This window comes from Oncorhynchus kisutch, linkage group LG1 (genome assembly GCF_002021735.2).
Source record: "Oncorhynchus kisutch isolate 150728-3 linkage group LG1, Okis_V2, whole genome shotgun sequence".
NCBI classification, from domain to species: domain Eukaryota; kingdom Metazoa; phylum Chordata; class Actinopteri; order Salmoniformes; family Salmonidae; genus Oncorhynchus; species Oncorhynchus kisutch.
The window spans coordinates 74,409,317-74,430,634 of NC_034174.2; positions in this window are offsets into that span (position 1 = coordinate 74,409,317).

A 21,318-nucleotide genomic window follows, 5' to 3' on the forward strand; every position below is an offset into this window, starting at 1 on the left:
CAGGCAGTAAGGCAGTATTAGTAGCAGACCAGACAGCAGGCAGTAAGGCAGTATTAGTAGCAGAACAGACAGCAGGCAGTAAGGCAGTATTAGTAGCAGAACAGACAGCAGGCAGTAAGGCAGTATTAGTAGCAGAACAGACAGCAGGCAGTAAGGCAGTATTAGTAGCAGAACAGACAGCAGGCAGTAAGGCAGTATTAGTAGCAGAACAGACAGCAGGCAGTAAGGCAGTATTAGTAGCAGAACAGACAGTAGGCAGTAAGGCAGTATTAGTAGCAGAACAGACAGTAGGCAGTATTAGTAGCAGAACAGACAGCAGGCAGTATTAGTAGCAGAACAGACAGCAGGCAGTAAGGCAGTATTAGTAGCAGAACAGACAGTAGGCAGTAAGGCACTATTAGTAGCAGAACAGACAGTAGGCAGTATTAGTAGCAGAACAGACAGCAGGCAGTATTAGTAGCAGAACAGACAGCAGGCAGTATTAGTAGCAGACCAGACAGCAGGCAGTAAGGCAGTATTAGTAGCAGACCAGACAGCAGGCAGTAAGGCAGTATTAGTAGCAGACCAGACAGCAGGCAGTAAGGAAGTATTAGTAGCAGACCAGACAGCAGGCAGCAGGCAGTATTAGTAGTAGACCAGACAGCAGGCAGTATTAGTAGCAGACCAGACAGCAGGCAGTATTTGTAGCAGAACAGACAGCAGGCAGTAAGGCAGTATTAGTAGCAGACCAGACAGCAGATAGTAAGGCAGTATTAGTAGCAGAAAAGACAGCAGGCAGTAAGGCAGTATTAGTAGCAGAACAAGACAGCAGGCAGTAATGCAGTATTAGTAGCAGACCAGACAGCAGGCAGTAAGGCAGTATTAGTAGCAGACCAGACAGCAGGCAGTATTAGTAGCAGAACAGACAGCAGGCAGTAAGGCAGTATTAGTAGCAGAACAGACAGCAGGCAGTAAGGCAGTATTAGTAGCAGACCAGACAGCAGGCAGTAAGGCAGTATTTGCTTAATCTGGGGCCGTGACATCACTTACTGAGGAGTGGGAAGCACTCACACCATCCACCATCCGTTTCTCTTGTCTTTCACACACACACACACACACACACACACACACACACACACACACACACACACACACACACACACACACACACACACACACACACACACACACACACACACACACACACACACACACACACACACACACACACACACACACACGCCTCAGTGCACATTCTGTAGCTAATATGGATTGCCTTGGTTTCATTCATGCCTCAGTGCAGTGTTACAGCTAATATGTTTAGGATGTTGTCTGCAGACTGTGAAGGCCTTAATCCTTCTTTACAGGGAGGTCTTTTGTGAATGACTGATACACTAAATATACTGTACTGAAGCTACAGACAGTCTGACAGTGATAAGGACCGTTTAGGCCTAGTGGTAATTATTGATTGAATACTTTATTGTCCCTTTAGCTGTCATTTTTCTGGAAACATACTGCAGCTCCTGGCACACACATACACAAAACACAGGACACAGGACATACTTCACTTATGTACACACATATGTCAGGACATACAGGAAGCAGATCAAATAGTATTTGTTTTCTCTGACACTTGGGCTTTGTTTGATGAGGCATGCCTGCATGGAGCATTGTCACTCCAGACAGGCTCAATGACACGTCAATGTCAATATTCCATGAAAATGCACTGGGTTTCTGGGTAACTTGGTTGAGATTTCAATCAATGTAACCAAATCATTCATCTCACATGGTCTCTCTTCCTCTGAATTTGTTCAAGCTACGGATGTTTATTTATTTACAGGATAGTAAACAATCACTTCTCTCTCTGGAGTGGTAGTATGTGTAGCCTACGAGTGACTTCCTGAAAGAATATAGCCACACACACATATATTTACACACACGCACGCACGCTCACACACTTACATACACAGTGGTGGTATGTAGCCTACGCATCCAGTAGCTTCCTCTTTCAAGAAGAACTATAGATACTCCCATCATGGGGTTTATAAAAAGATTCCCACACAATGGCCGCCACATAGACAGGTCCCTGTGCAACACACAGGTGCTTCCTGGTTCTCTGACAACCCATCAAATTCCTATGGCAAAACACCATTTCCCCCAATAAGAACACACGATTACTCACCTCAGCTGACTGTTGGACAATGTGTGTTCTAAAGGATTGTTCCCAAAATGGTAATGTGTTGCTGATGTTGGGGATTTCACAATCCAGGGGCCGACTGGTCATAGGGCAGTTTGGGCAAAGGTCAGATGGGCTGGTCCATTTGGGCTGTCTATGTGGGATTTATTTGTTTAAAAAAACTATCATACAGATGTAGGATTTTAATTGGAAAACTTCTAGTGTATTCAAGGTTTAAAAAGGCTACTACTAAGTTTGTAGTTTCCACTTTAAAATATCAGACTTGATTTACCCTAATGAAAAATTTATCAAACCCTACAAAAAATGTCCATTAATTATAATCCACATTTCCTGTTGCTGCATGATTATTTTCCTGCGGTAGAAAACTGGCTCAAATTAAGATCCTACATCTGTAATTTGTCTAATAACGTGGGACCTGAGGGGGGGATGTATTAGAAATGTCCGGCCCAATTTCTGACCCATTCCGTCCATGTCACAATCATAACACCTAAATTCCTCTCAATAACTCAATTTCTCATTCCCAGGAATACTGGTAGTAATTAAGAGGAATGTTGGTTACATACTTTAGCAGTGGGGGTTAATGGTCACACACTGGGCACAGACATCAGTTCAACGTCTAGGTTTGATTTACTGGTGGGAGACACTATAGGAGGAAGGGCTCATTGTAATGGCTGGAATGGAATAAATGGAACGGTATCAAACATATGGAAACCACGTTTGACTCTGTTCCATTGATACTATTCCGGCCATTACAACAAGCTCTTCCTCCTTCAGCTCCACTGTTGTCAACCAACTCAAATGCAACGTTAAATCACCATAACATTTCACCATCTCATCAGACTTAGGTTAAAAGTTGGGTGAAAAAAAGACGAAATGCCCTCACGTTGATGACTGATTGATTACATTTGATTTCCACGTTGATTCGGTAGAATTGGCGTGGAAACAATGTCGATTCAACCAGTTTTTGCACAGTGGGCAGTGACGTACAACGAAGAGAGAACAAAGGGAGTGTGAGTCTATGTCATGTCATGTTATATGTCATAACTACAGTTATGAAGACAATGGTATCATCCCAAATAGCACCCTATTCCCATTAATGTGCACTGCTTTTGACCAGGGCCCAAAGGGAATAGGGTGCCATTTGGGACGAAGCCAGCGTCTGTCTGCGTTTTTCAAGACATGGTGTATGAGGGTGCAGTGAGATACCCGATGGGTTGGACAATACATTTCTTGTCAATCATCTTGAAAAAACATAAACTTAAAAACAGGAAGTCAACTAATCCTCTGTCGTTAACACAATGGAAAGGTCACATGCTTTATTATCCAAATGTTGAAAGTAGGTGAGGTGACGGAGAGAAACAAAATGGTGCAGTTTGAGGTCATGTGGCGGAGAGCGATGCGGGCGCTGGAGATGGGTGTGTGAGCAGGTGGGTCTGGGCAGGTGTGATGTTGTTGTTGTTTGTGTATGTATGTCTAATAATACAACCTTACAATAAAATGAACAGAGTGCAATTTGGGACACAGACACTGACTGTTGTACAATTTGTGTTCCAAATGAATCCTTCCAAAAATGGTCATGTATTGTGATGTTGGGGATTTCACAATCATAACAAGGAATTTCTTCCCAGTCTGGTAGTGGTCCCAAGGAATTCCGGTAATTTTCTCTTTATCTTGATTTGGATGCCTTCTAACAATAGCTATTCTTCCTGGGTTCCATAGCTATTCTTCCTGGGTTCCATAGCTATTCTTCCTGGGTTCCATAGCTATTCTTCCTGGGTTCCATAGCTATTCTTCCTGGGTTCCATAGCTATTCTAAGGAATGTTGGTAGTAGTTCCAAGGAACGTTTGTATACATTCTTTAAGAGGGGATGGTCGCGACCAACAATGTGGGTTAATGAGGAGCCCTTTTTACGACTACAGTAACTAGTATGGAGACATCGACTGTTGTACGATATGTTCAAACTGACCCTTTCTGAGCTAATAATGCAATGTTTATAGTGGGAATTTGTCAATAACTAACATTTCTGATAATAATACTACCATGGAATGAAGCATTGTATACTTTATAAAGGGATGGTTTGCTACCCAAGAAAGGGAGTCACTCTTATGAGTAACTACAGGGTGAAGACCCTGGCTCAGAATAGCACAACCAACTGGAAATGAAAGAAGAACATACAAGATATCATAACAGATGAACACACACACACACACACAAACACACACACACACACACACTCCAGAGACTTGACTGACTCACCCTAGGTTCCACCCACTGCTCCTCCTGTGTCATAAGAGGCACTCACAGAGGAGAGAGAGACAACTAGAGAGGGAGAGAGAGACAACTAGAGAGAGAGAGAGAGAGATGGGGGATAGAGGAGAGAGAGACAACTAGAGAGGGAGAGAGAGAGAGATGGGGGATAGAGGAGAGAGAGACAACGAGAGAGAGAGAGAGAGAGAGATGGGGGATAGAGGAGAGAGAGACAACTAGAGAGGGAGAGAGATGGGGGATAGAGGAGAGAGAGACAACTAGAGAGGGAGAGAGATGTGGGATAGAGGAGAGAGAGACAACTAGAGAGGGAGAGAGATGTGGGATAGAGGAGAGAGAGAGACAACTAGAGAGAGAGAGATGGGGGATAGAGGAGAGAGAGACAACTAGAGAGGGAGAGAGATGTGGGATAGAGGAGAGAGAGACAACTAGAGAGGGAGAGAGATGTGGGGGATAGAGGAGAGAGAGACAACTAGAGAGAGAGAGATTGGGGATAGAGGAGAGAGAGACAACTAGAGAGGGAGAGGGAGAGAGATGTGGGATAGAGGAGAGAGAGACAACTAGAGAGGGAGAGGGAGAGAGATGTGGGATAGAGGAGAGAGAGACAACTAGAGAGGGAGAGAGAGAGAGATGTGGGATAGAGGAGAGAGAGACAACTAGAGAGAGAGAGAGAGAGAGAGAGAGAGAGACAACTAGAGAGGGAGAGAGAGAGAGATGTGGGATAGAGGAGAGAGAGACAACTAGAGAGAGAGAGAGAGAGAGAGAGAGAGAGACAACTAGAGAGGGAGAGAGAGAGAGAGACAACTAGGGAGAGAGAGAGAGAGAGAGAGAGACAACTAGAGAGAGAGAGAGAGAGAGAGAGAGAGAGAGAGAGAGACAACTAGAGAGGGAGAGAGAGAGAGAGACAACTAGGGAGAGAGAGAGAGAGAGAGAGAGAGAGAGAGAACTAGAGAGGGAGAGAGAGAGAGAGACAACTAGGGAGAGAGAGAGAGAGAGAGATGGGGGATAGAGGAGAAGAAGAAAAGAAAAGCTCATCTTTATCCACCTCTGTTGTTCAGAGACCTCAGAGAGAAAGTCTGCTCTGTGAAAATAGAAATAGCAGGGGCCTTAGGTGGCGACAGATCTTCTGTCAACATTATCAGCCGATGCATCATTATCTTCTGTCAACATTATCAGCCGGTGCATCATTATCTTCTGTCAACATTATCAGCTAATTAAAAATCATTGTGTCTCTGCCTTTTGCAGTGCAGCAGACTCAGCTCTCCAGGACATCTGTTAATAACGACGGTAACCTTAAATTACCCAAAGAAAAGTGACCGCGTGGTATTGATGGATTGAAATACCCTGTCCCTATTTCCTCTTTGATCAGAATAGAAAGTAAACACTTTGGTAGTTCTCTACACTATGTTGTGTATCTTTGTGGTGTACTAGTGCCATAACCACAACAGAGGCATCACTGACACTGCTACTTTGGTGCTTAGTCAGATATCTGTCAATTTCCGCTTTTAGTCAGAGGCTGAGTTCTAAATTATATCCTATTCCCTATATAGTGCACTACTTTTAATCAGAGCCCTATGGGATGTGCACTATATAGGGAATAGGGTGCCATTTCAGACTTTACAGGGCAAACTGAGGGGTAATTTGGAAACCACTCCGGGCTGTGAGAATTCTACAAAGACTTGACAGACATTGGAAACTGTCTGAACCATCACCCTTTGTCTTGCTGCCACATCTCAATACATCCTCTCCAATATACAGAACAATACATCCTCTCCAATATACAGAACAATATATCCTCTCCAATATACAGAACAATACATCCTCTCCAATATACAGAACAATACATCCTCTCCAATATACAGAACAATACATCCTCTCCAATATACAGAACAATACATCCTCTCCAATATACAGATCAATACATCCTCTCCAATATACAGAACAATATATCCTCTCCAATATACAGAACAATACATCCTCTCCAATATACAGAACAATACATCCTCTCCAATATACAGAACAATACATCCTCTCCAATATACAGAACAATATTACTCCTCCAGAGCTACGGCCCTCTTTCTACAAATGCTACATCAAGGAGGAATTATGAATTGAGTTGCAAGTCCCTAGTATGAGTCAGACGAGCTAGGCTCATAAACTTCAGAGCACAGTGCAAATAATGTCATCCGTGCCTGCATTGAGGAAGACTATATGTAATATAGAGACAGTATCTGAAAGAACTGGGTTTCAGTTAGCTACCAAGGAAAGGATGGAGGGCAAACTTAGTGGAAGCAGTGAGTGACATTGTGAAAAAGTCATTCAAATACTGACGTTTGTTATTATACAGACCATCTATTGCAATAAAGGGGTCTGCTGTAGGCTAGTGATTTTTAAAGGTTTGACAGGATGAGAGAATGTTTCATTCTGATCCTAGATGTTTTCAATAGAACACAACTTGCACCAAGAGTATCCTTTATGTTGTTGTTGTTGTTGTTGTGACCTATTTCTTTAGTTAGCGACGTCCATCATCTCACAGAAACCTTGGTGTGAAAAGCGGTCAGCCGCCGAAAATAACAACCAACTTTTCTGGAACATTTCCTGAAGATTGGAAAGAAGGGCGAGCTAGCCTTTGTTGTTGGAGGAAGTACATTCCCTTACCAGCTCAAAAACATTCCACGAAACAATTGGACATTTGTGTTGTGCCATGCGACTGTGTGTGATGTGTGAAAGTGTGTACAGAGGGGGAGAGGATTGAATATGAACTATAAATAATTTGTTGACTGCAAGAACCTCTGTAAGCGTCTTAGGGAAAATAAGGAAAGTAAAGAAAGGGATTTTACCTGTACCTAAGCCCTCCTTCCACACGACTTCACAACAACAGAAGCTATTATTAATACAAAATGGCCGACGCTAGAAGGAACCACAGGGTCCAGTGGAGGGAAACCATGTCAGAGATCACCAACCCCACAGATGCAACAGAGATAAAGAAGTTCTATTAAAGAATCGGAATAAAATAATCTCTCCCTCTCTCTCTCTCTCTCCCTCCCTCTCTCTCTCTCTCTCTCTCTCTCTCTCTCTCTCTCTCTCTCTCTCTCTCTCTCTCCCTCTCCCTCTCCCTCTCTCTCTCTCTCTCTCTCTCTCTCTCTATCCTGTGTCAGGGAGGGATGGATGTGTCATTCCCTCTGCCTTATCCCTCTCTCTTCTCCTGCCATCGCTCTCTCTGACTCTATCACTCTACTCTCTGTTTCATCCCCCTCTACCCCTCTTCCATCCCTGCAGCTCTGCCCCTCCCTCCCTCCCCCCTCCCTCTCTTCACCTGTGTGGGAGGCAGAAAGCCAAATCCACTCAGCCGGAATTAAAGGCAGCAGGACCACAGATTGCACCGGTCTACTCCTACCTCCCTAATCACACATAGACAGACAGCTCCACTCACCTAGAGCAGGGAGGGAGGGATGGAGGGGAGGTGGAGGTGGGGGGCTAGAGTACATCCACGTCATAGGAAGAGTTTCTCCTGACCCCCACCCACACGCACGCACACACACACACACACACACACACACACACACACACACACACACACACACACACACACACACACACACACACACACACACTCTCTCTCTCTCTATTGTCATCAGGAGCAGGTGTTGGAGTGTCCGAGAAATGGATTTGTCATTTGTGGCAGGCTTGACATAGCATGAGATAAACACAAAGACAGATCCTATCTGGGTAACACCTACAGTACTGCCACTACGTCATAGAAACATATATTTGTGTTCTCTCTACCCTTCTGCTTTTAAAGAGGAACCAGAACAGTAAAGGGTTTCCATTAGTGTTTTAATCGATAGGTTTTTGTGGGGGGTGTACAGTAGCTTCAATGCTATATTTAAAATTCCATTATAAACTGGGTGGTTTGAGCCCTGAATGCTAAATGGCTGGAAGCCATGGGAAATTAGACTCTATACCACGGGTATGACAAAACGTTTATTTTTACTGCTCTAATTATGTTGTTAACCAGTTTATAATAGCAATAAGGCACCTCTGGGGTTTGTGATATATGGCCAATATACCACAGCTAAGGGCTGTTCTTAGGCAAGACACAACGCAGAGATATACAGCACCTCCTCGGGCCTTATTGCTTAATCATAACAGTCAAGTCAAATTACACTTGATATTCTTACAGACAGAAGTAATGAGTTTTGGGGGGATTTATCTGAAGTAGGATGTCACACAGACAGAATGGAATTGATGCCCCCCTACTGAAACCACCACAACAAACCTTCTGTCTAATCTGACTCAGAAGTAACACTGTTTCCAATTTACGTAAGACACCACCACAATGGTTAGGCCGTGTAACTATCAGAGGGTGAAGAAGTATGCAGTCAGCAAAGTGCTATACACCACATACAGTAAGTCTTGAACAATTACATGTAGCTGCCACTGTGGGAGTTTTAAATTAGACATAGGCCTACAGTTGGCTGTCTAGGGGATGAGTTGGCAGGTGGGTTGGCAGACAGCTGTGGGTTTTGACATTCTCTCTCTCTCTCTCTCTTTCTCTCTCCCTCTCTCTCTCTCTCTCTCGCTCTTCCTCTCTCTCTCGCTCTCTCGCTCTTCCTCTCGCTCTTCCTCTCTCTCTCTCTCTCTCTCTCTCTCTCTATCTCTCGCTCTCTCGCTCTTTCTCTCTCGCTCTCTCGCTCTTCCTCTCTCTCTCTCTCTCGCTCTTCCTCTCTCTCTCTCTCTCTCTCTCTCTCTCTCTCTCTCTCTCTCTCTCTCTCTCTCTCTCTTCCTCTCTTCCTCTCTTCCTCTCTCTCTCTTCCTCTCTTCCTCTCTCTCTCTCTCTTCTATACCATCCTTCCTTTAACATTGTCTCTTGAGGCTGGCGATGGAGCCGAAGTGAGTGACTCATACTGTCTGTAGTCACCATCTAACTTCCATTTTTTTGTGTATATGTGTGTGTATGAGTGTGTGTGCATGTGTGTGTGTGTGTGTAAGTGTGCGTAAGCGAAGGTGTGACTGTCTTTTCCTCTTCCCCATTGGGTAGGGAGAGAAATATGTGAGGGAGGGCTGTGGTGGGACAGTTGTGGAGGAGGGAGGAAGGTGACACATCCTATAGCTTCGAGGCATCGGAGTTGCAATCTACTGTAGAGATAGCCTGCAGAGTTCTGTCCTACTATCCAGGTCTATGCTCAAACATTCGAGCTTCTACTTTTAAAAATCCATCTCCAGAAATAAGTCTCTCACTGTTGCCGCTTGTTATGGACCCCCCTCAGCTTCCAGCTGTGCCCTGGACACCATATGTGAAATAATTGCCCCCCATCTATCATCAGAGTTCGTACTGTTTGGTGACCTAAACTAGGATATGCTTAACACAATCTAAACTAGATACCCTCAATCTCACACAAATTATCAAGGAACCTACCAGGTACAACCCCAAATCCGTAAACATGGGCACCCTCATAGATATCATCCTGACCGATTAGCCTTCTAAATACACCTCTGCTGTTTTCAACCAGGATCTCAGCGATCACTGCCTCATTGCCTGCGTCCGTTATGGGTCCGCGGTAAAATGACCACCCCTCATCACTGTCAAACGCTCCCTAAAACACTTTAGCCTTTCTAATCAACCTGGCCCGGGTATCCTGGAAGGATATTGACCTCATCCCGTCAGTAGAGGATGCCTGGTTGTTCTTTTAAAGTGCCTTCCTCACCATCTTAAATAAGCATGCCCCTTTCAAAAAATGGAGAACTAAGAACAGATATAGCTCTTGGTTCACTCCAGACTTGACTGCCCTTGACCAGCACAAAAACATCCTGTGGTGCGCCTCACTAGCTTCGAATAGTCCCCACGATATGCAACTTTTCAGGGAAGTCAGGCACCAATATACACAGTCAGTTAGGAAAGCAAAGGCTAGCTTTTTCAAACAGAAATTTGCATCCTGCAGCACTAATTCCCCCAAATTTTGGGACACTGTAAAGTCCATGGAGAATAAGAGCACCTCCTCCCAGCTGCCCACTGCACTGAGGCTAGGAAACACTGTCACCACCGAGAATTTCAATAGCATTTCTCTATGGCTGGCCACGCTTTCCACCTGACGACCCCAACCCCGGCCAACAAAATCACTGAAGTTGGAGACTTATATCTCCCTCACTAACTTCAAGCATCGGCTGTCAGAGCAGCTTACTGATCGCTGCAGCTGTACACAGACCATCTGTAAATAGCCCATCCAACTACCTACCTCATCCCCATGTTTGTTTTTGTGTTTTCTTCTGCTCTTTTGTAGTTATTTAAACTCCTCTTTAAATCTCAGGAGATAGAGAGGTAGTTATCTAAACTCCTCTTTAAACCTCAGGAGATAGAGAGGTAGTTATCTAAACTCCTCTTTAAACCTCAGGAGATAGAGAGGTAGTTATCTAAACTCCTCTTTAAAGATCAGGAGATAGAGAGGTAGCTATCTAAACTCCTCTTTAAACCTCAGGAGGAGATAGAGAGGTAGCTATCTAAACTCCTCTTTAAACCTCAGGAGGAGATAGAGAGGTAGTTATCTAAACTCCTCTTTAAAGATCAGGAGATAGAGAGGTAGCTATCTAAACTCCTCTTTAAACCTCAGGCGATAGAGATGTAGTTATCTAAACTCCTCTTTAAACCTCAGGAGATAGAGAGGTAGTTATCTAAACTCCTCTTTAAACCTCAGGAGGAGATAGAGAGGTAGTTATCTAAACTCCTCTTTAAACCTCAGGAGGAGATAGAGAGGTAGCTATCTAAACTCCTCTTTAAACCTCAGGAGATAGAGAGGTAGTTATCTAAACTCCTCTTTAAACCTCAGGAGGAGATAGAGAGGTAGTTATCTAAACTCCTCTTTAAACCTCAGGACATAGAGAGGTAGTTATCTAAAGTCCTCTTTAAACCTCAGGAGGAGATAGAGAGGTAGTTATCTAAACTCCTCTTTAAACCTCAGGAGGAGATAGAGAGGTAGTTATCTAAACTCCTCTTTAAACCTCAGGAGGAGATAGAGAGGTAGCTATCTAAACTCCTCTTTAAACCTCAGGAGATAGAGAGGTAGTTATCTAAACTCCTCTTTAAACCTCAGGAGATAGAGAGGTAGCTATCTAAACTCCTCCTTAAACCTCAAGAGGAGATAGAGAGGTAGTTATCTAAACTCCTCTTTAAACCTCAGGAGGAGATAGAGAGGTAGTTATCTAAACTCCTCTTTAAACCTCAGGAGGAGATAGAGAGGTAGCTATCTAAACTCCTCTTTAAACCTCAGGAGATGGAGAGGTAGTTATCTAAACTCCTCTTTAAACCTCAGGAGGAGATAGAGAGGTAGTTATCTAAACTCCTCTTTAAACCTCAGGACATAGAGAGGTAGTTATCTAAACTCCTCTTTAAACCTCAGGAGGAGATAGAGAGGTAGTTATCTAAACTCCTCTTTAAACCTCAGGAGGAGATAGAGAGGTAGTTATCTAAACTCCTCTTTAAACCTCAGGAGATAGAGAGGTAGTTATCTAAACTCCTCTTTAAACCTCAGGAGATAGAGAGGTAGTTATCTAAACTCCTCTTTAAACCTCAGGAGATAGAGAGGTAGTTATCTAAACTCCTCTTTAAACCTCAGGAGATAGAGAGGTAGCTATCTAAACTCCTCTTTAAACCTCAGGAGGAGATAGAGAGGTAGTTATCTAAACTCCTCTTTAAACCTCAGGAGGAGATAGAGAGGTAGCTATCTAAACTCCTCTTTAAACCTCAGGAGATAGAGAGGTAGTTATCTAAACTCCTCTTTAAACCTCAGGAGGAGATAGAGAGGTAGCTATCTAAACTCCTCTTTAAACCTCAGGAGATAGAGAGGTAGCTATCTAAACTCCTCTTTAAACCTCAGGCGATAGAGATGTAGTTATCTAAACTCCTCTTTAAACCTCAGGAGATAGAGAGGTAGTTATCTAAACTCCTCTTTAAACCTCAGGAGGAGATAGAGAGGTAGTTATCTAAACTCCTCTTTAAACCTCAGGAGATAGAGAGGTAGTTATCTAAACTCCTCTTTAAACCTCAGGAGGAGATAAAGAGGTAGTTATCTAAACTCCTCTTTAAACCTCAGGAGATAGAGAGGTAGTTATCTAAACTCCTCTTTAAACCTCAGGAGATAGAGAGGTAGTTATCTAAACTCCTCTTTAAACCTCAGGAGATAGAGAGGTAGCTATCTAAACTCCTCTTTAAACCTCAGGAGGAGATAGAGAGGTAGTTATCTAAACTCCTCTTTAAACCTCAGGAGGAGATAGAGAGGTAGTTATCTAAACTCCTCTTTAAACCTCAGGAGGAGATAGAGAGGTAGTTATCTAAACTCCTCTTTAAACCTCAGGAGGAGATAGAGAGGTAGCTATCTAAACTCCTCTTTAAACCTCAGGAGATAGAGAGGTAGTTATCTAAACTCCTCTTTAAACCTCAGGAGATAGAGAGGTAGCTATCTAAACTCCTCCTTAAACCTCAAGAGGAGATAGAGAGGTAGTTATCTAAACTCCTCTTTAAACCTCAGGAGGAGATAGAGAGGTAGTTATCTAAACTCCTCTTTAAACCTCAGGAGGAGATAGAGAGGTAGCTATCTAAACTCCTCTTTAAACCTCAGGAGATGGAGAGGTAGTTATCTAAACTCCTCTTTAAACCTCAGGAGGAGATAGAGAGGTAGTTATCTAAACTCCTCTTTAAACCTCAGGACATAGAGAGGTAGTTATCTAAACTCCTCTTTAAACCTCAGGAGGAGATAGAGAGGTAGTTATCTAAACTCCTCTTTAAACCTCAGGAGATAGAGAGGTAGTTATCTAAACTCCTCTTTAAACCTCAGGAGATAGAGAGGTAGTTATCTAAACTCCTCTTTAAACCTCAGGAGATAGAGAGGTAGCTATCTAAACTCCTCTTTAAACCTCAGGAGGAGATAGAGAGGTAGTTATCTAAACTCCTCTTTAAACCTCAGGAGGAGATAGAGAGGTAGCTATCTAAACTCCTCTTTAAACCTCAGGAGATAGAGAGGTAGTTATCTAAACTCCTCTTTAAACCTCAGGAGGAGATAGAGAGGTAGTTATCTAAACTCCTCTTTAAAGATCAGGAGATAGAGAGGTAGCTATCTAAACTCCTCTTTAAACCTCAGGCGATAGAGATGTAGTTATCTAAACTCCTCTTTAAACCTCAGGAGATAGAGAGGTAGTTATCTAAACTCCTCTTTAAACCTCAGGAGGAGATAGAGAGGTAGTTATCTAAACTCCTCTTTAAACCTCAGGAGATAGAGAGGTAGTTATCTAAACTCCTCTTTAAACCTCAGGAGGAGATAAAGAGGTAGTTATCTAAACTCCTCTTTAAACCTCAGGAGATAGAGAGGTAGTTATCTAAACTCCTCTTTAAACCTCAGGAGATAGAGAGGTAGCTATCTAAACTCCTCTTTAAACCTCAGGAGGAGATAGAGAGGTAGTTATCTAAACTCCTCTTTAAACCTCAGGATGAGATAGAGAGGTAGCTATCTAAACTCCTCTTTAAACCTCAGGAGATAGAGAGGTAGTTATCTAAACTCCTCTTTAAACCTCAGGAGGAGATAGAGAGGTAGTTATCTAAACTCCTCTTTAAACCTCAGGACATAGAGAGGTAGTTATCTAAACTCCTCTTTAAACCTCAGGAGGAGATAGAGAGGTAGTTATCTAAACTCCTCTTTAAACCTCAGGAGGAGATAGAGAGGTAGTTATCTAAACTCCTCTTTAAACCTCAGGACATAGAGAGGTAGTTATCTAAACTCCTCTTTAAACCTCAGGAGGAGATAGAGAGGTAGTTATCTAAACTCCTCTTTAAACCTCAGGAGGAGATAGAGAGGTAGTTATCTAAACTCCTCTTTAAACCTCAGGAGGAGATAGAGAGGTAGCTATCTAAACTCCTCTTTAAACCTCAGGAGATAGAGAGGTAGCTATCTAAACTCCTCCTTAAACCTCAAGAGGAGATAGAGAGGTAGTTATCTAAACTCCTCTTTAAACCTCAGGAGGAGATAGAGAGGTAGTTATCTAAACTCCTCTTTAAACCTCAGGAGGAGATAGAGAGGTAGCTATCTAAACTCCTCTTTAAACCTCAGGAGATAGAGAGGTAGTTATCTAAACTCCTCTTTAAACCTCAGGAGATAGAGAGGTAGCTATCTAAACTCCTCCTTAAACCTCAAGAGGAGATAGAGAGGTAGTTATCTAAACTCCTCTTTAAACCTCAGGAGGAGATAGAGAGGTAGTTATCTAAACTCCTCTTTAAACCTCAGGAGGAGATAGAGAGGTAGCTATCTAAACTCCTCTTTAAACCTCAGGAGATGGAGAGGTAGTTATCTAAACTCCTCTTTAAACCTCAGGAGGAGATAGAGAGGTAGTTATCTAAACTCCTCTTTAAACCTCAGGACATAGAGAGGTAGTTATCTAAACTCCTCTTTAAACCTCAGGAGGAGATAGAGAGGTAGTTATCTAAACTCCTCTTTAAACCTCAGGAGGAGATAGAGAGGTAGTTATCTAAACTCCTCTTTAAACCTCAGGAGATAGAGAGGTAGTTATCTAAACTCCTCTTTAAACCTCAGGAGATAGAGAGGTAGTTATCTAAACTCCTCTTTAAACCTCAGGAGATAGAGAGGTAGTTATCTAAACTCCTCTTTAAACCTCAGGAGATAGAGAGGTAGCTATCTAAACTCCTCTTTAAACCTCAGGAGGAGATAGAGAGGTAGTTATCTAAACTCCTCTTTAAACCTCAGGAGGAGATAGAGAGGTAGCTATCTAAACTCCTCTTTAAACCTCAGGAGATAGAGAGGTAGTTATCTAAACTCCTCTTTAAACCTCAGGAGGAGATAGAGAGGTAGCTATCTAAACTCCTCTTTAAACCTCAGGAGATAGAGAGGTAGCTATCTAAACTCCTCTTTAAACCTCAGGCGATAGAGATGTAGTTATCTAAACTCCTCTTTAAACCTCAGGAGATAGAGAGGTAGTTATCTAAACTCCTCTTTAAACCTCAGGAGGAGATAGAGAGGTAGTTATCTAAACTCCTCTTTAAACCTCAGGAGATAGAGAGGTAGTTATCTAAACTCCTCTTTAAACCTCAGGAGATAGAGAGGTAGTTATCTAAACTCCTCTTTAAACCTCAGGAGATAGAGAGGTAGTTATCTAAACTCCTCTTTAAACCTCAGGAGATAGAGAGGTAGTTATCTAAACTCCTCTTTAAACCTCAGGAGATAGAGAGGTAGCTATCTAAACTCCTCTTTAAACCTCAGGAGGAGATAGAGAGGTAGTTATCTAAACTCCTCTTTAAACCTCAGGAGGAGATAGAGAGGTAGCTATCTAAACTCCTCTTTAAACCTCAGGAGATAGAGAGGTAGTTATCTAAACTCCTCTTTAAACCTCAGGAGGAGATAGAGAGGTAGCTATCTAAACTCCTCTTTAAACCTCAGGAGATAGAGAGGTAGCTATCTAAACTCCTCTTTAAACCTCAGGCGATAGAGATGTAGTTATCTAAACTCCTCTTTAAACCTCAGGAGATAGAGAGGTAGTTATCTAAACTCCTCTTTAAACCTCAGGAGGAGATAGAGAGGTAGTTATCTAAACTCCTCTTTAAACCTCAGGAGATAGAGAGGTAGTTATCTAAACTCCTCTTTAAACCTCAGGAGATAGAGAGGTAGTTATCTAAACTCCTCTTTAAACCTCAGGAGATAGAGAGGTAGCTATCTAAACTCCTCTTTAAACCTCAGGAGGAGATAGAGAGGTAGTTATCTAAACTCCTCTTTAAACCTCAGGAGGAGATAGAGAGGTAGTTATCTAAACTCCTCTTTAAACCTCAGGAGGAGATAGAGAGGTAGTTATCTAAACTCCTCTTTAAACCTCAGGAGGAGATAGAGAGGTAGCTATCTAAACTCCTCTTTAAACCTCAGGAGATAGAGAGGTAGTTATCTAAACTCCTCTTTAAACCTCAGGAGATAGAGAGGTAGCTATCTAAACTCCTCCTTAAACCTCAAGAGGAGATAGAGAGGTAGTTATCTAAACTCCTCTTTAAACCTCAGGAGGAGATAGAGAGGTAGTTATCTAAACTCCTCTTTAAACCTCAGGAGGAGATAGAGAGGTAGCTATCTAAACTCCTCTTTAAACCTCAGGAGATGGAGAGGTAGTTATCTAAACTCCTCTTTAAACCTCAGGAGGAGATAGAGAGGTAGTTATCTAAACTCCTCTTTAAACCTCAGGACATAGAGAGGTAGTTATCTAAACTCCTCTTTAAACCTCAGGAGGAGATAGAGAGGTAGTTATCTAAACTCCTCTTTAAACCTCAGGAGGAGATAGAGAGGTAGCTATCTAAACTCCTCTTTAAACCTCAGGAGATAGAGAGGTAGTTATCTAAACTCCTCTTTAAACCTCAGGAGGAGATAGAGAGGTAGTTATCTAAACTCCTCTTTAAAGATCAGGAGATAGAGAGGTAGCTATCTAAACTCCTCTTTAAACCTCAGGCGATAGAGATGTAGTTATCTAAACTCCTCTTTAAACCTCAGGAGATAGAGAGGTAGTTATCTAAACTCCTCTTTAAACCTCAGGAGGAGATAGAGAGGTAGTTATCTAAACTCCTCTTTAAACCTCAGGAGATAGAGAGGTAGTTATCTAAACTCCTCTTTAAACCTCAGGAGGAGATAAAGAGGTAGTTATCTAAACTCCTCTTTAAACCTCAGGAGATAGAGAGGTAGTTATCTAAACTCCTCCTTAAACCTCAAGAGGAGATAGAGAGGTAGCTATCTAAACTCCTCTTTAAACCTCAGGAGGAGATAGAGAGGTAGTTATCTAAACTCCTCTTTAAACCTCAGGAGGAGATAGAGAGGTAGCTATCTAAACTCCTCTTTAAACCTCAGGAGATAGAGAGGTAGTTATCTAAACTCCTCTTTAAACCTCAGGAGGAGATAGAGAGGTAGTTATCTAAACTCCTCTTTAAACCTCAGGACATAGAGAGGTAGTTATCTAAACTCCTCTTTAAACCTCAGGAGGAGATAGAGAGGTAGTTATCTAAACTCCTCTTTAAACCTCAGGAGGAGATAGAGAGGTAGTTATCTAAACTCCTCTTTAAACCTCAGGAGATAGAGAGGTAGTTATCTAAACTCCTCTTTAAACCTCAGGAGATAGAGAGGTAGTTATCTAAACTCCTCTTTAAACCTCAGGAGATAGAGAGGTAGTTATCTAAACTCCTCTTTAAACCTCAGGAGATAGAGAGGTAGCTATCTAAACTCCTCTTTAAACCTCAGGAGGAGATAGAGAGGTAGTTATCTAAACTCCTCTTTAAACCTCAGGAGGAGATAGAGAGGTAGCTATCTAAACTCCTCTTTAAACCTCAGGAGATAGAGAGGTAGTTATCTAAACTCCTCTTTAAACCTCAGGAGGAGATAGAGAGGTAGCTATCTAAACTCCTCTTTAAACCTCAGGAGATAGAGAGGTAGCTATCTAAACTCCTCTTTAAACCTCAGGCGATAGAGATGTAGTTATCTAAACTCCTCTTTAAACCTCAGGAGATAGAGAGGTAGTTATCTAAACTCCTCTTTAAACCTCAGGAGGAGATAGAGAGGTAGTTATCTAAACTCCTCTTTAAACCTCAGGAGATAGAGAGGTAGTTATCTAAACTCCTCTTTAAACCTCAGGAGGAGATAAAGAGGTAGTTATCTAAACTCCTCTTTAAACCTCAGGAGATAGAGAGGTAGTTATCTAAACTCCTCTTTAAACCTCAGGAGATAGAGAGGTAGTTATCTAAACTCCTCTTTAAACCTCAGGAGATAGAGAGGTAGCTATCTAAACTCCTCTTTAAACCTCAGGAGGAGATAGAGAGGTAGTTATCTAAACTCCTCTTTAAACCTCAGGAGGAGATAGAGAGGTAGTTATCTAAACTCCTCTTTAAACCTCAGGAGGAGATAGAGAGGTAGTTATCTAAACTCCTCTTTAAACCTCAGGAGGAGATAGAGAGGTAGCTATCTAAACTCCTCTTTAAACCTCAGGAGATAGAGAGGTAGTTATCTAAACTCCTCTTTAAACCTCAGGAGATAGAGAGGTAGCTATCTAAACTCCTCCTTAAACCTCAAGAGGAGATAGAGAGGTAGTTATCTAAACTCCTCTTTAAACCTCAGGAGGAGATAGAGAGGTAGTTATCTAAACTCCTCTTTAAACCTCAGGAGGAGATAGAGAGGTAGCTATCTAAACTCCTCTTTAAACCTCAGGAGATGGAGAGGTAGTTATCTAAACTCCTCTTTAAACCTCAGGAGGAGATAGAGAGGTAGTTATCTAAACTCCTCTTTAAACCTCAGGACATAGAGAGGTAGTTATCTAAACTCCTCTTTAAACCTCAGGAGGAGATAGAGAGGTAGTTATCTAAACTCCTCTTTAAACCTCAGGAGGAGATAGAGAGGTAGTTATCTAAACTCCTCTTTAAACCTCAGGAGATAGAGAGGTAGTTATCTAAACTCCTCTTTAAACCTCAGGAGATAGAGAGGTAGTTATCTAAACTCCTCTTTAAACCTCAGGAGATAGAGAGGTAGTTATCTAAACTCCTCTTTAAACCTCAGGAGATAGAGAGGTAGCTATCTAAACTCCTCTTTAAACCTCAGGAGATAGAGAGGTAGTTATCTAAACTCCTCTTTAAACCTCAGGAGGAGATAGAGAGGTAGTTATCTAAACTCCTCTTTAAAGATCAGGAGATAGAGAGGTAGCTATCTAAACTCCTCTTTAAACCTCAGGCGATAGAGATGTAGTTATCTAAACTCCTCTTTAAACCTCAGGAGATAGAGAGGTAGTTATCTAAACTCCTCTTTAAACCTCAGGAGGAGATAGAGAGGTAGTTATCTAAACTCCTCTTTAAACCTCAGGAGATAGAGAGGTAGTTATCTAAACTCCTCTTTAAACCTCAGGAGGAGATAAAGAGGTAGTTATCTAAACTCCTCTTTAAACCTCAGGAGATAGAGAGGTAGTTATCTAAACTCCTCTTTAAACCTCAGGAGATAGAGAGGTAGCTATCTAAACTCCTCTTTAAACCTCAGGAGGAGATAGAGAGGTAGTTATCTAAACTCCTCTTTAAACCTCAGGAGGAGATAGAGAGGTAGTTATCTAAACTCCTCTTTAAACCTCAGGAGGAGATAGAGAGGTAGCTATCTAAACTCCTCTTTAAACCTCAGGAGATAGAGAGGTAGTTATCTAAACTCCTCTTTAAACCTCAGGAGATAGAGAGGTAGCTATCTAAACTCCTCCTTAAACCTCAAGAGGAGATAGAGAGGTAGTTATCTAAACTCCTCTTTAAACCTCAGGAGGAGATAGAGAGGTAGTTATCTAAACTCCTCTTTAAACCTCAGGAGGAGATAGAGAGGTAGCTATCTAAACTCCTCTTTAAACCTCAGGAGATGGAGAGGTAGTTATCTAAACTCCTCTTTAAACCTCAGGAGGAGATAGAGAGGTAGTTATCTAAACTCCTCTTTAAACCTCAGGACATAGAGAGGTAGTTATCTAAACTCCTCTTTAAACCTCAGGAGGAGATAGAGAGGTAGTTATCTAAACTCCTCTTTAAACCTCAGGAGGAGATAGAGAGGTAGTTATCTAAACTCCTCTTTAAACCTCAGGAGATAGAGAGGTAGTTATCTAAACTCCTCTTTAAACCTCAGGAGATAGAGAGGTAGTTATCTAAACTCCTCTTTAAACCTCAGGAGATAGAGATGTAGTTATCTAAACTCCTCTTTAAACCTCAGGAGATAGAGAGGTAGCTATCTAAACTCCTCTTTAAACCTCAGGAGGAGATAGAGAGGTAGTTATCTAAACTCCTCTTTAAACCTCAGGAGGAGATAGAGAGGTAGCTATCTAAACTCCTCTTTAAACCTCAGGAGATAGAGAGGTAGTTATCTAAACTCCTCTTTAAACCTCAGGAGGAGATAGAGAGGTAGTTATCTAAACTCCTCTTTAAAGATCAGGAGATAGAGAGGTAGCTATCTAAACTCCTCTTTAAACCTCAGGCGATAGAGATGTAGTTATCTAAACTCCTCTTTAAACCTCAGGAGATAGAGAGGTAGTTATCTAAACTCCTCTTTAAACCTCAGGAGGAGATAGAGAGGTAGTTATCTAAACTCCTCTTTAAACCTCAGGAGATAGAGAGGTAGTTATCTAAACTCCTCTTTAAACCTCAGGAGGAGATAAAGAGGTAGTTATCTAAACTCCTCTTTAAACCTCAGGAGATAGAGAGGTAGTTATCTAAACTCCTCTTTAAACCTCAGGAGATAGAGAGGTAGCTATCTAAACTCCTCTTTAAACCTCAGGAGGAGATAGAGAGGTAGTTATCTAAACTCCTCTTTAAACCTCAGGAGGAGATAGAGAGGTAGCTATCTAAACTCCTCTTTAAACCTCAGGAGATAGAGAGGTAGTTATCTAAACTCCTCTTTAAACCTCAGGAGGAGATAGAGAGGTAGTTATCTAAACTCCTCTTTAAACCTCAGGACATAGAGAGGTAGTTATCTAAACTCCTCTTTAAACCTCAGGAGGAGATAGAGAGGTAGTTATCTAAACTCCTCTTTAAACCTCAGGAGGAGATAGAGAGGTAGTTATCTAAACTCCTCTTTAAACCTCAGGACATAGAGAGGTAGTTATCTAAACTCCTCTTTAAACCTCAGGAGGAGATAGAGAGGTAGTTATCTAAACTCCTCTTTAAACCTCAGGAGGAGATAGAGAGGTAGTTATCTAAACTCCTCTTTAAACCTCAGGAGGAGATAGAGAGGTAGCTATCTAAACTCCTCTTTAAACCTCAGGAGATAGAGAGGTAGCTATCTAAACTCCTCCTTAAACCTCAAGAGGAGATAGAGAGGTAGTTATCTAAACTCCTCTTTAAACCTCAGGAGGAGAT